Source organism: Monodelphis domestica, chromosome 2, assembly GCF_027887165.1.
Source record: "Monodelphis domestica isolate mMonDom1 chromosome 2, mMonDom1.pri, whole genome shotgun sequence".
Lineage (NCBI taxonomy): Eukaryota > Metazoa > Chordata > Mammalia > Didelphimorphia > Didelphidae > Monodelphis > Monodelphis domestica.
This window is the reverse complement of record NC_077228.1, coordinates 287,256,524-287,269,374: the sequence shown is the minus strand read 5'-3', so window position 1 is coordinate 287,269,374 and position 12,851 is coordinate 287,256,524. Positions and strand designations below refer to the sequence as shown.

Here is a 12,851-nt window from a genome sequence, read left to right as displayed (position 1 = left end):
TAGCAATAATAACTAACTTTTTTATAATGCTTTGAGGTCTGCAAAGCACTTTACATTTATCACCTCATTTGAGCCTAACAACAACCTTCAGAGGTCAATGCTATTATTATTGCCATTTTGTAGATGAAGAAATTGAGCTGGAGAAGTTGAGTGACTTGCTCTGGGTCACACTGCTCCTAATTGTCTGAACTGGGATTGAAATGTGTCATGTTTCATTGCCTCAAAAATTAGCAGTATTGACATTGATTATTAAAATTTAACAAGGCACAAAACAGAGAGACACGTATGCTAGCCAAAATGTTTATCAGTGACTTGGAGATTGTTTTCTGTCAAGTCCAAATAAAAGAGACGTTCCCTATAGAGAGTGATCTTCTCCAGATGCACTTTGCTCACAGATGAGCCAGGAACACTTCAAAGAGTTTCACCTAATAACCCACCTAGGAAAAAACCCATTGGATGAAGAATTCCTATTCCCCAGATGATGACACGCAATTGGATGAACAGCTAATTAAGTTATTCCATTCATAGATCTCTTTTAGATAAAGGCCGGTGATGGACAACAAGCTAGGACCAGGACTGAGCAAAGAAAGAAAACAAACTGAATTTTATTTGGGAAACTGTGTTAATCTTTTTGTGCTTGCAGAGAGTAAAACCACTTTTTTTAATGCAAATTAAATATACTCCTGGTCAAAGTCTGTGGCTGTGGACTGTAAACTGATTTAAAAATACAGGTTAATCAAAGGGAAGTGCAAAGATTCACGATGCTATTGGATGGGTAAAAGTGAAAAAATATGCAAATGGTACATGTTGGAGGGCTATGGGAAGTAAGATACACCAGTGCATTGTTCCTGGAGATATAATTGGTCCAACAATTCTGGAAAATAATTTGGACATATATAGATATATAGATATAGATATAGATGTATTCTTTTTCTTTCATCTTAGAATCAATATTGTGTGTTGATTCCAAGGTAGAAGAGAGGTAGGGGCTAAGCAATGGGGGTTAAGTGACTTGTCCAGGGTCACCACAGCTAAAAAGTGTCTCAGGCTAGATTTCAATTCAAGACCTCTTGTCTCTAGGCCTGGCTTTCAATCCACTGAGTTTTCTACCTGTCCCCTGGAATAATATTTTAAAAGTTCCTAAACTGAGCATACCCTTTAACCCAGAGATACCACTACTGCAAGAAGATTAGAGAGAGGAAAACATCCCATAGATGCAAAAATATTTCTAACAGCACTTTTCCTGTTAGTAAAGAGCTAGAAGGAAAGTGAATGCCCTTTGATTGGGTCAAACAAACACTATTACACCATAGGAAATGACAAAAATATTGAAGAATCCAGAGAAACTTGGGAAGATTTGTACAAGATGATATAGAAGAAAGTAAACAGAAGTAGGAGAACAACTTACCGGCTGATCAAAATAATGTAAATAACACTGGAAAACCTTAGAGCTATCAAAGCAATGAACAAAGGTGACTTCAAAGGATTGATTATGAAACATATTTCCTCTTTATCCACTTCTTAATCCATTTTTTATATACTACATTTCCTAATGGGAACAGCAGTCTACATTTATGTAACTTCCAAGAACAATAACTGCTTAATAAATAATTCTCAAATGAACAAATTAGTGCAGTCATACCCATAATTGATTTTGATTTTTTGCTAGTTGAAAGATAACCTTTTCCTTATCTTTAATCTACTTTTTCTCCCCAAGTTTCACCAAAGAAATCAAATAAATAAGAAATCAGAGTGGTGTTATAAACCAAAACTACAGAAAAATATGGCAGGGCAAGGTAACATAAGGCATCTCCTTGCTAGAAGACAGGTAATGTGTATGTGGGAATGCTTCCTGAAAAAATGGAGCTGGGATCTAAAGAAGGAAAGGGATGTCATTTGATGGAAAGAATGGGGCAAAGGAAGACCTATATAGAATAAAGAACTATATAAAAGAAAGAAAATTAACCCAGAGGGGTAATAACAACAAAACTGTTGCAGGAAGGGCAATAGATGGCTCACTGGATAGAGTTCCAGGCCTAGATTAGGGAGGATCTGGGTTCAATTTTGGTCTGAGAGACTTTCTCAATGTGTGACCCTGGGCAAGTCACTTAACCCTAATTGACTAGCCTTTGATGCTCTTCTGCCTTGAAGTGGATACTTATATCAATTCTAAGACATAAGGGTTTGGAAGGGGAAAAAAACTTTAGCAGGAATTGGCTTTGTGTGATTTGGACAGTAGTCATATTTCCCTGTTCTCTTCCCAAGATCACCTCTACCTACCCCCTCTAAGTGTCTAAAGATTTTTTAACAATGAAAGAGTTTTCTACTAGTAGCAATGCAATGATCCAGGACAATTCAGAGGGACTGATGAGAAAGATCACTCTCCACATCCAGAGGAAGAACTGTGGGAGTAGAAACACAGAAGAAAAACAATTTCTTGATCACATGGGTCAATGGGAGATATGATTGGGGATGTAGACTCTAAATGATCACCCTAGTGCAAATATTAATGGTATGGAAATGGGTCTTAATCAATGACACGTGTAAAACCCAGAGGAATTGTTCTCTGGCTATAGAAGGGAGTGGGAGGAGGGGAGAGAAATAACATGAAACCTGTTACCATGGAAAAATATTCTAAATTAGATAATTAAATATAATTTTCCAAAAAATAAAATTTTTTAAATAAACATAATAGGTCACAGTTACATTATTTTAAAAAAGGAAAAGGAAAAAAAGTTTTGATGAAACTAAGCAAATTATGAAATATTTCATTTTAAGAGCATCTTCTCATCTCTTGAGAAATTACCAGGGAAAGGAAAAATGGTTCATAGAAAATTTAATTTATAAATTTAATTCAAATATTTTTTAAATGCATGCTCATAGTTTAAAAATAGATAGTTTTTGCTAAATTTTTAAAATCATTTTTATAAGGGAAGGACCTCTATTTAGGGAAAGGGGAAGAAGTATATGTTTTTTAATGGATGTGATATAAAAACCAAAGACATCTATGCTACTAACAATGAAACAAAAACCCAAGGGCCTTCAATTTCAAATACTAATAAGGAAAAATCCTTAGGTCAAAACTGGAGAGAAATCTCACAAAAGAGGATAGATGCTGACAAGAGTGGGAAGGACACAGAAATAGAGAAGCTAAGGGGTAAAATATACTTCAATTAGTTTTTTTAAAACCCTTCTTTCTGTCTTAGAATGGTTACAAGTAAAAAAAGAGCCTTAAGTGCTAGACAATTGGGGTTAAGTGACTTGCCCAGGGTCACCCAGCTAGGAAGTGTCTGAGGCCAGATTTAAACCCAGGTGCTCCTGATTTCAAGCCTTCCTGGCTCTCTATCCGCTGAGCCACCTAGCTGCCCTTACTTCAATGATTCTTGACCTGGATCACATGAATTAAAAAAAATTTTTTTTGATAAATTTATCTCATAATTAGTCACCTGGGTACTCCTATGTATTTCATGTAATACAATTTAAAATATTCCAAGATGGGGATCATCAGCTTCACCAGACTGCCAGTGGTTCATGACACAAAACTGGCCTAGAAGTGGGGGATTCAGTTCATCACAAATAATTTATTAAACAACTATGTGCCAAAAACTTCTCTTGTAAGAGAAAGACCATTGGTTCTTGGATCTTGGCTTTCCTTATTGCTTAACGTGTAACCTTAATCAAGTTGGCTGGGCCTCAGTTTCTTCATTTGTAAAAATGAAAGGATTGGACTAACTATTCTCTAAGGTTCCTTTCCCAGTCCAACCAGGATTGGGGAGACGAAGGAGAGGGGAGAGGAGACAGGGGTATGGAGGATGAGGGGATGAGCGCAAAGAGAAAGGATGCACGAAGGGTCGGCATCTAGGCCAATCCTCAGATGGTGGGGTGAAGGTCCTCTCTACTGCCTGGTCTAGAGGGAAATGGAGGCGTGCCCAGTTCCCATGGCAACATTAACCATGGTTCCCCCGGCGGACTAATCCCCTTTATTACTCCCGAGCACAGGGCCGGGGCTCTCTCCAGCAGGGATCAGTCCCAAAGCTTCTGTCCCCGGAAGAGGCCCCGGGAGCCGTGCAGACACACAGCTCCTCACCCGAGCAGCAGGGGGGTGGGCTGCACAAATGAGGTCAGGGCCCCCCTCTCTGCCAGGGCCTCCTGCTCCAGCCAAACAGTGAATGAAGCCTCTCCGCTCCATCAGAAAGGATTTATTGAACCCCCTGGAGGGGCAGCACCAGTCCGAGGATTCAGAGGGAAGATCAATCACAGGTCCCTGCCCTCAGGCCGTTTATAATGGGCACTGCAGCCAGGAAGCCTTCCCTGATTAACCCCAAAGGGACCCGATTGCTCTTTTACAAGTCACCCCTTCACTTTCAGCGCTCCCATCGCGGTCACTAACGCTCCTACCTCGCCCAGCCCTTAAAGAATCAGTTTGGACAATGTTCATTGTACTGGGTGGTCTGCTCCTTTGTTTCCGGCCCCAAATCTGTTTCCAATGCCACCAGAAATAGCTTTCTGACTCGGCCTGCAAGCTGCCTGAGGGCAGGAGGCATACCCCCACCCCACCAAACCCTACCCCTGAGCCCAACCCCCATCATTTTACAGAGGAAAAGGAGCCGCAAAGGTAAAGGATTTGTCTAGAAAGTATCGAAAGTGGAATTTGAACCCAGGTCTTCCTCCTCCAGATCCATCACACTCCTTCGACTTCGAGGAGTGGAAAAATGCCTCCCCTGACTCTGGGAGCTTTTGAGGAAAGAGCCGCTCTCCCCCTAGGGTGATCCCGGAGGACCTTAGCGGCATTTCCCCCTAAGCACCCACAAGTTCCCTGAGGGTAGGGATTCGGTCTCTTTCTTTCCCCGGAAGCCCGGGGAAGTACTCCGCCAGAGCCTCAGGGAGGATGGAGCTGGGGTCCCTACATCAGGGTCCCATGCCAGACAACTTGACCCCAGCCTCCCCTTGAATCTTGCATAAACTATTGCAGCAGCCACAGCCACAGGGCTGTGGCAGGTTTCTGGTGACTCAGCAGCAACGTGGGACTGCATGTTGTTTCCCCGGGGGCTGGATCAGACTTTGGAGACCCAGGACCGCACCAGCACAACCCTTGCGATATTGGGGGGAGGAGGGGAGCATAAGGGAGGGAGAAGAGAAACCAGATGGGGAGGGGCCGGGAGAAGGGGGGAAGTATTGGGTCTGGGATCATTTAGGAGCCATCACTTTTCCCAAGGTAGGAATAGCCTAGCCTTAGATCCCTGACCCCTGCTCTGGCCATCCACATGCCCTAAGGATGGGCTCCTAGGCTGGCACCCGGCCAAGAAAGTCTTCTTCCCTTCATCAGCACTGGGGAGAGCTCAGCAAGCCACAGCCCAGGCTGAGGTGGGGGAAGGGAGCCACCTCAGGCAGGGAAGAGGGGGAGGGGACATCTGGGGGCCAACCCTGAAAGGGGGGGGGAACAATTTGACAGTACTTGGTCAGACCACTAGATGTCACTTCCATTACAGGGGAACCTACAAAGATCAGATTTTTTCCCCCAATCTTCCCAGGCTCAGCTCCAAGGGCATTAAAGAGATTAGTCATAAAAGAATTGGCACTTAGAAAATTATAGAAAGGCAGAGGTAGAATGGAGTTTGGGGAGATTCTAGCTCACCTTGAACCCCAGCTTTTCACAGATGAATAAACTGAGAACTAGAAAGGAAATGACTTGCCCAAGATCATACAAGTATTAAGCACTCTCTTTTCAGGGGGCAAGGCAGCTAAATTCTTGGTGGCCTTTCAAAGTGAAGCCAGGAGCATTCTTTCTTCCTCCCAGAGCCTGGGTACCCCCTTCCTTCCCCTGTATCACCAGAGGCAACTAACCTGGGAAAAGGCCTACTTCTCCCTCTGTCTTCCTTTCTGTTTGTCTATTTTTTTCTGTCTCTGTCTCTCCATCCCTCCCTCTCTCCCTCCCTCCTTCCCTTTCTCTCTCTCTTTCTGTCTCTCTCTCTCTCTGACTCTGTCTCTCTTCATCTCTCCTTCTCCCTCTTCATCTCTTCTTCCCTCCCCCCATCCCCAAAAGTCCAAGTCATTTCTCTTCTCTGGACCTCAGTTTCCTCAACAGTGAAATAAAGAAGTTATTGTACAAGATAGGCTGCTAAACTTGAAGTGAAGAAAAGTTTGGTTCAAATCCCTCCTGAGCCACTTGGCATTCCACCTCAAGTCTATGTTCCTTTGCACTGGGCCCAGTCCCTGGCCTGGAATGCACTCCTTCCTTACCTTATCCTCCAAGATTCCTCACCTTCAAGAGCCAGCTCAGGCCCCATTGTTAAGCCTCTCCCGATTCCCTCAGCAGCTAGTACCTCCCTCCTTAATTAAATGAACTTAATTAATGTACATTTATTCTGTATATATTTACACAATGTATACTTATATATTATGCATGCTTTGTATATATTTAACATGTACTCTGTGTATACATTTATGAATTGAATGCATATATTTTATATATGGTGTCCCAAAGGTCTTAGTGCCATTTGAAACTTGTTTGGTTGGGTCTGATTCTTCATGACCGAATTTGGGGTGTTCTTGGCAAAGTTACTTGAGTGGTTTGCCATTTCCTTCTCGAGATTTTTTTTAAACCCTTACTTCCTGTCTTAGAATCAAAACCAAGTATCTGTTAAAAGGCAGAAGAGCAGTAAGGGTTGGGCAAATAGGGTTAAGTGTCTTGCCCAAAGTCACACAGCTAGTAAGTGTCTGAGGTTGGATTTGAACTCAGGTATTCCTGGCTCTAGGACTGGTGTTTTGTCTACTGTGTCACAGTGTTGCCCAGTCAGAAGACTTGAGTTTGAATCCCTGAGTTTCTACTTCCTTCCAATGTGACCTAAGACAAGTCTAAATTTCTGTGAGCCTTAGTTTCCTCATCTATATAATGAAGGAGGTAGGTAAACTCTATTTAAGTCCCCTTCCAGCTCTAAATCTAATTTCTCTATGATTTTGACCCCGGGCATGTCACTTAACTGCTATATATGCCTGAGTTTATTTTGACTCCACCTCTCCCATAGAGTTTAAGTCCATAACCATAAGTGTATGTTTTGCCTTCCCTGGCTAGATTGTGAGCTCTTTGAGGGAGGGACTATTTCACTTTTGTCCTTGTGTCCTCAACGGGTTTCCTTATTTCCTACAGATTTAAAGACAACCAACTGGTATCCTACTCATATTCAGGCCCCTAGTTTTTCTAGGCCATGATTTAATCAAGGACTGAATTAGACAGAGCACTGACCAAATGGAGTTAAGTGCTCTGACCATAGCAGTTTGCTTATACATTTATCTATAGATCTATTGAAATCCACTTAGGGGAGGGAAGGAAGGAAGGAAGGAAGGAAGGAAGGAAGGAAGGAAGGAAGGAAGGAAGGAAGGAAGGAAGGAAGGAAGGAAGGAAGGAAAGGAAAGGAAAGGAAAGGAAAGGAAAGGAAAGGAAAGGAAAGGAAAGGAAAGGAAAGGAAAGGAAAGGAAAGGAAAGGAAAGGAAAGGAAAGGAAAGGAAAGGAAAGGAAAGGAAAGGAGGCTCATGCTAATAAAAGCAGATAATACATCTAGGGTTTTAACTGCAAGTCAAATGGAAAGTCCTTGAGGTCCTAGAGGTAAATCAGCAAAGCAAATGGCAAAATATGTTCTTTAATGTTATCTTCATTAATTTATAACCATAAGAACTTTTTCTCTGGGTCTTCGGTAGCTGTGACTAGGTTATCTCTGGCCAGGATAATTACATTAACACAGAGAAACATCCTGTCAGGCTATACCCCACTATCCTTGTAATGACCCCTAGCCCTAGCCACAAACTGAGACCTAACCATATTCATAGATTGGAGGACATGGAGGACAGCAAAAAAAAAAATGCCCAGGACTGAGAAATAGGCTGTTGTTCATTGAACAAGGAGGCCAATATCACTGGATTGAAGAGCTTCTAAAAGACTGGAAAGAGGGGGAATCGAGATGGCTCAGCAGATTGAGAGCTAAGCCTAGAAAAGGAGATCCTGAGTTCAAATCTGACCTCAGATACCTCCTAGCTGTATGACCCTGGGCAAGTCAGTTAACTTCTATTGCCAAGCCCTTACTGCTCTTCTTCCTTGGAACCAATACACAATATTGATTCTAAAAAGGGAAATAAGGGTTAAAAAAAAAGAAAAGGTAAGCATTTAAAAAGAAAAAAAAAGACTAGAAAGGTAAGAGGGGGTTGGATAATGAAGGACTTTGCACACCAAGCAGAGGACTTTGTATTTGATCCTGGAGGGAATAGCAAGGCACTGGAATTTATTAAGTAATGAAAGTGGACCCCTGTCCCAAAGCCCAGTGGTATCTCCTTTTTGGGAGATTATTATTCTTATTCCTTTAAATGAATTATTATTTATTATTTAGATGAATTATTCATTATTATTCCTTTAGATGAATGCCCGGTCCTATGCAAGAGGAAGAGCAGAGTTGCCCAAAGCAGAGACCTTCACTTCTCAACCAGTCCGCCTCAGGGACTCTTTAAGCAGGAGTCAACAAGCCAGAGTTTTTGCCAAGTCCCCTTCTGCCCTAAGAAAGAAGACATGGGAAGAGTGGGCAGTCTCTATCCTGGCTTGCTGCTCTACAGACTTCAGGGAGTTTTCCCTTGGATGAGATCCAGGATTTCCTCTCTTGGTTAAGCTACTGTTCCCTCACTCTCTTTTTATTTTATTATTTTAATTTTATTTAATTGGTTAATTAAGAAATTTTTTCCATGGTTACATGATTCATGTTCTTTCCCTCCCTCCCCCCCCCCCAGCCAACACGCAGTTCCACTGGGGTTTTACATGTGTCATTGATCAAGACCTATGTCCATATTATTGATATTTGCACTAGGGTGATCGATTAGAGTCTACATCCCCAGTCACATCCCCATTGACCCATGTGATCAAGCACTTGTTTTTCTTCTGTGTTTCTATTCCCCTCACTCTCAGTGAGAGAGCTCCATCACTTTTATCCTATGATACATATTCTTCTAGAGGTGCCACCTCTCACTTCTGTTGTGCCATGATTTGGAAAAGTGGATTTCTCTGCTATTAACTACACAGGTTCATTGTGGAACTGCTCTTGGGAGGGGGTCAAGCCTTAAATCAAGCCTATAGTCCTCCTTCCCCCAAAAATGTCAAAGCAGTTATAAGTTAGAGGGAACTCCATCATATCCCCTTGACAAACAAATGTTAAGGGAACTGATGTACTTCTGGCCTGAGGAGAGGAGAATGATAGCCTCTAGCCCTAATTTCCTGCTTTCCCACAATGGCAAGAATGACATTTTCCTTTGGAGAAGGGGGGTGGGAGAACAGGCCAGAGATATCCATTCCACCTCCCTTCAAGCTATACAAAGGATGGGGTGTACTTGCAAACATGGGCCTCTCTACTCATTTAGAGCCCACTAACTCACTCGGTCCTTCCAATAGAATCCAAGAAACTCAAAACTGGAAGCAACCTCAGTTGATTGAAGTAGGCAAGAATCCCCTTTTCAATATCCCTGACAAATCACAATTTTACAACTGGAAGGGACCTTAGAAGCTATCTGACCCAACCTCTCATTTTACAGAAGAAGGTGAGACCCAGGGAGATGAAGAGATTTGCCCTACACCGCTCTGGTAGCAAGTGGCAGGTATTTCCAGTTCCTTTTCAGCTAGCCAAATCTAAGCATTCTTTGAAGTCCATCTCAGACCAAACTTTCTCCTTTTTCAGACCTAGAGATTTATCTCTCCTCTGACCTATAAGGGACCTTATAACAATTATCGTTTGCATGGTTTATGGGACAATAAATCACGTAGGTCTGGCCAGTGTTTATCCTTCTCTTAAAGGTGGATGTAAAAAAGAAATCAGAGAACCAGAATCAAACCCTATTTCTATGACTCAGGGTAGCAAGGTGGCACAATGGATAGAGCACCAATCCTGGAGTCAGGAAGACCTGAGTTTAAATCAGGCCTCAGACACTTATTAGCTGTGTGACCCTGGGCAAGTCACCTCACCCTGTTTGCCTCGGTTTCCTCATCTGTGAAATGAGCTAGAGAAAGAAGCAAACCACTCTAGTATCTTTGCGCAGAAAACCCCAAATGGGGTCATGAAGAATCAGACGTGACTGAAACAACTGAACAACAAAAGCATTTTTATAATGCTTACCATGTGTTGGGTACTGTGCTAAGTGCTTTATAAATATTACCTCATTTGATCCTTGTAATAACCCTAAGAAGTAGGCACTATTATTATCCCCATTTTACAGTTGACACCACTGTTTGCCATGTCCTTCTCCAGTTCATTTCACAGATAAGGAAACTGAGGCAAATAGGGTGAGGTGACTTGCCCAGGGTCACATAGTTAGTGGTTTGCCATTTAGTTCTCCAGCTCATTTCACAGATAAGGAAACAGAGGCAAACAGGGTGAAGTGACTTGTCCAATCACCCTAGTAAGAGTTTAAGGTCAATTTTAAGCTCAGGTCTTCCTAACTCCAAGTCTAGCACTCCATCTACTGAGCCACCTCACTGTCAATATCATTCCTAGCTTTTATTATTAATGAAAGGAACATATAATTAAATAATAACATTAAAGAGATGGCTAGACTATTTGGTCCTTTCTAATTCTAAATCCTTCACCATCATGTCAATTCAGGAATCTTCTCCCCAACAGCTCCCAAGCCTCCCTCCACTTTCCAGCATTAGGTGTTGTTTTTCCCCAGTAGGATATAAACTCCTTAAGGGCAGAGACTGCTTTTCTTTTGGACAGAATCTGTATCCCTATCACATAGCATAATGCTTGGCACATAGTAAGTGCTTTAAAAAATGCTTGGTTTTTTGCCTACCTCAAGGGATGGGGAACTCCCTATGGAGGAAGCCTCTGTTGGAAGGAGCGAATGGCCAGCAAGTTCTTCCCAATCCTGGGACCAAGTTTGCCTCTCTGCCTACATTTCTATCAACAAAGACTAGTGTGTTATTCTTAGGTGTGCATTTGCGTGTGGACATGTTCTCGTGTGCACATTAACTTTATTTACAAAATCCTGATACAACTCTAAACTTGGATGATTCAGGCTGTCCACACAGAGAAGAAATAAAAATATATAAACAACTTCTGGGGGCCCCACCTGGTCCTGCTCTCTCCCAAGGCAAGGCATTCCGTCATGCCTTGGCCTGACCTGGCCACCGCTGCCTGCCGTGTTTCAGAACACATCGTTCACTTGTTTCTCACAGAGTGAGGAACTTCATGACACATGTGGGTGATCCTTCTGTGTTCCTTCAGTCCCTCTCTCTTGTACCCAAATCTGGTCTATCCTTCAAGGTCCAGCTCAAGACCCAAGTCCACCTCTTAGAATCCCCAACCCCCTTCCAGTTTCCTTCAAGGCCCACCTCAAGTACAATATCCTACACAAGGCTGTTACAATTAGCATCCCCTCCTCCATTTTCTTGGGTTTAATTTATACATATTTTGCATTTTCTTATTGGGTGTTCATGTTGTTTGCCACCAGGAGAATGTAAGTTCCTAAGAGCAAGGAACTTTTTGTCTCTTGTCATCAGTACCTGGAATATGGAGAGAAGGAAGAGAGAGAGGGAGGGAGGGAGGAAGGAAGGAAGGAAGAGAAGGAAGGAAGGAAGGAAGGAAGGAAGAAGGAAGGAAGGAAGGAAGGAAGGAAGGAAGGAAGGAAGGAAGGAAGGAAGGAAGGAAGGAAGGAGGAAGGGAAGGAGGAAAGGAGGGAGAAAGAAAAGAAAGAAAGAGGAGAAAGAAAGAAAGAAGAAAGAAAGAGAGAAAGAAAGAGAGAGAGAAAGAAAGAGAGAGAGAGAGAAAGAAAGAGAGAGAAAGAGAGGAAAGAGAGAGAAAGAAAGAAAGAAAGAAAGAGAGAAAGAAAGAGAGAGAAAGAGAAAAAGAAAGAAAGAAAGAAAGAAAGAAAGAAAGAAAGAAAGAAAGAAAGAAAGAAAGAAAGAAGAAGAAAGAAAGAAAGAAAGAAAGAAAGAAAGAAAGAAAGAAAGAAAGAAAGAAAGAAAGAAAGAAAGAAGGAAGGAAGAGAGAGAGAAAGAGAAAGAAAGAAAGAAGGAAGGAAGAGAGAGAGAAAGAGAGAGAGAGAAAGAAAGAAAGAGAGAGAGAGAAAGAAAGAGAGAGAGAGAAAGAAAGAGAGAGAAGAGAGAGAGAGAAAGAGAGAGAGAAAGAAAGAGAAAGAGAGAGAGAAAGAAAGAAAGAGAGAGAGGAGAAAGAAAGAGAGAGAGAGAGAGAAAGAGAGAGAAGAGAGAGAGAGAGAGAAAGAGAGAGAAGAGAAGAGAGAAAGAGAGAGAAAGAGAGAGAGGAAAGAGAGAAGAGAGAGAAAGAGAGAAAGAGAAGAGAGGAGAGAGAGAAGAAAGAGAGAGAGAGAGAGAAAGACAGAGAGAGAGAGAGAAAGAAGAGAGAGGAGAGAGAGAAAGAAGAGAGAGAGAAAGAAGAGAGAGAAGAAAGAAAGAAAGAGAGAAAGAAAGAAAGAAAGAAAGAAAGAAAGAAAGAAAGAAAACGAAAGAAAACGAAGAAGAAACGCAACGAGAAAGAAAGAAGAGGAAGAAAGAAAGAAAAGAAAGAAAGAAGGAAAGAAAAGAAAGAAAGAAAGAAAGAAAGAAAGAAAGAAAGAAAGAAGAAAGAAAGAAAGAAAGAAAGAAAGAAAGAAAGAAAGAAAGAAGAAAGAAAGAAAGAAAGAAAGAAAGAAAGAAAGAAAGAAAGAAAGAAAGAAAGAAAGAAAGAGGGGGGAGGGAAGGAGGGAGTAAGCCCTTCTCTAAACAAGTCAGTCCACAGAGATCTCTTTCTCTTAGGAGCTTCCCAATGTGCCCCTTCATTGTGATAACTTTGAAGTGAGACAAATGTGTAAGATGTGTAAAAATCTAA

At 42.0% G+C, this 12,851-nt stretch overlaps 1 long non-coding RNA gene across 2 annotated transcripts; it reads left to right on the top strand.

Annotated features, from left to right (window-relative positions):
* Nucleotides 1-3,984: 3,984 nt before the first annotated feature.
* Nucleotides 3,985-10,955, top strand: LOC130457381 (uncharacterized). 2 transcript variants are annotated; one of them, XR_008916553.1, is made up of 4 exons: nucleotides 3,985-4,615; nucleotides 8,406-8,645; nucleotides 9,565-9,627; nucleotides 10,825-10,955. It is a non-coding gene; the product is annotated as an uncharacterized LOC130457381 (long non-coding RNA). The 2 variants fall into 2 exon arrangements; XR_008916552.1 differs by lacking the exons at nucleotides 9,565-9,627; nucleotides 10,825-10,955 and having other exon boundaries at nucleotides 8,406-8,731.
* The last annotated feature ends 1,896 nt before the right edge of the window (nucleotides 10,956-12,851 follow it).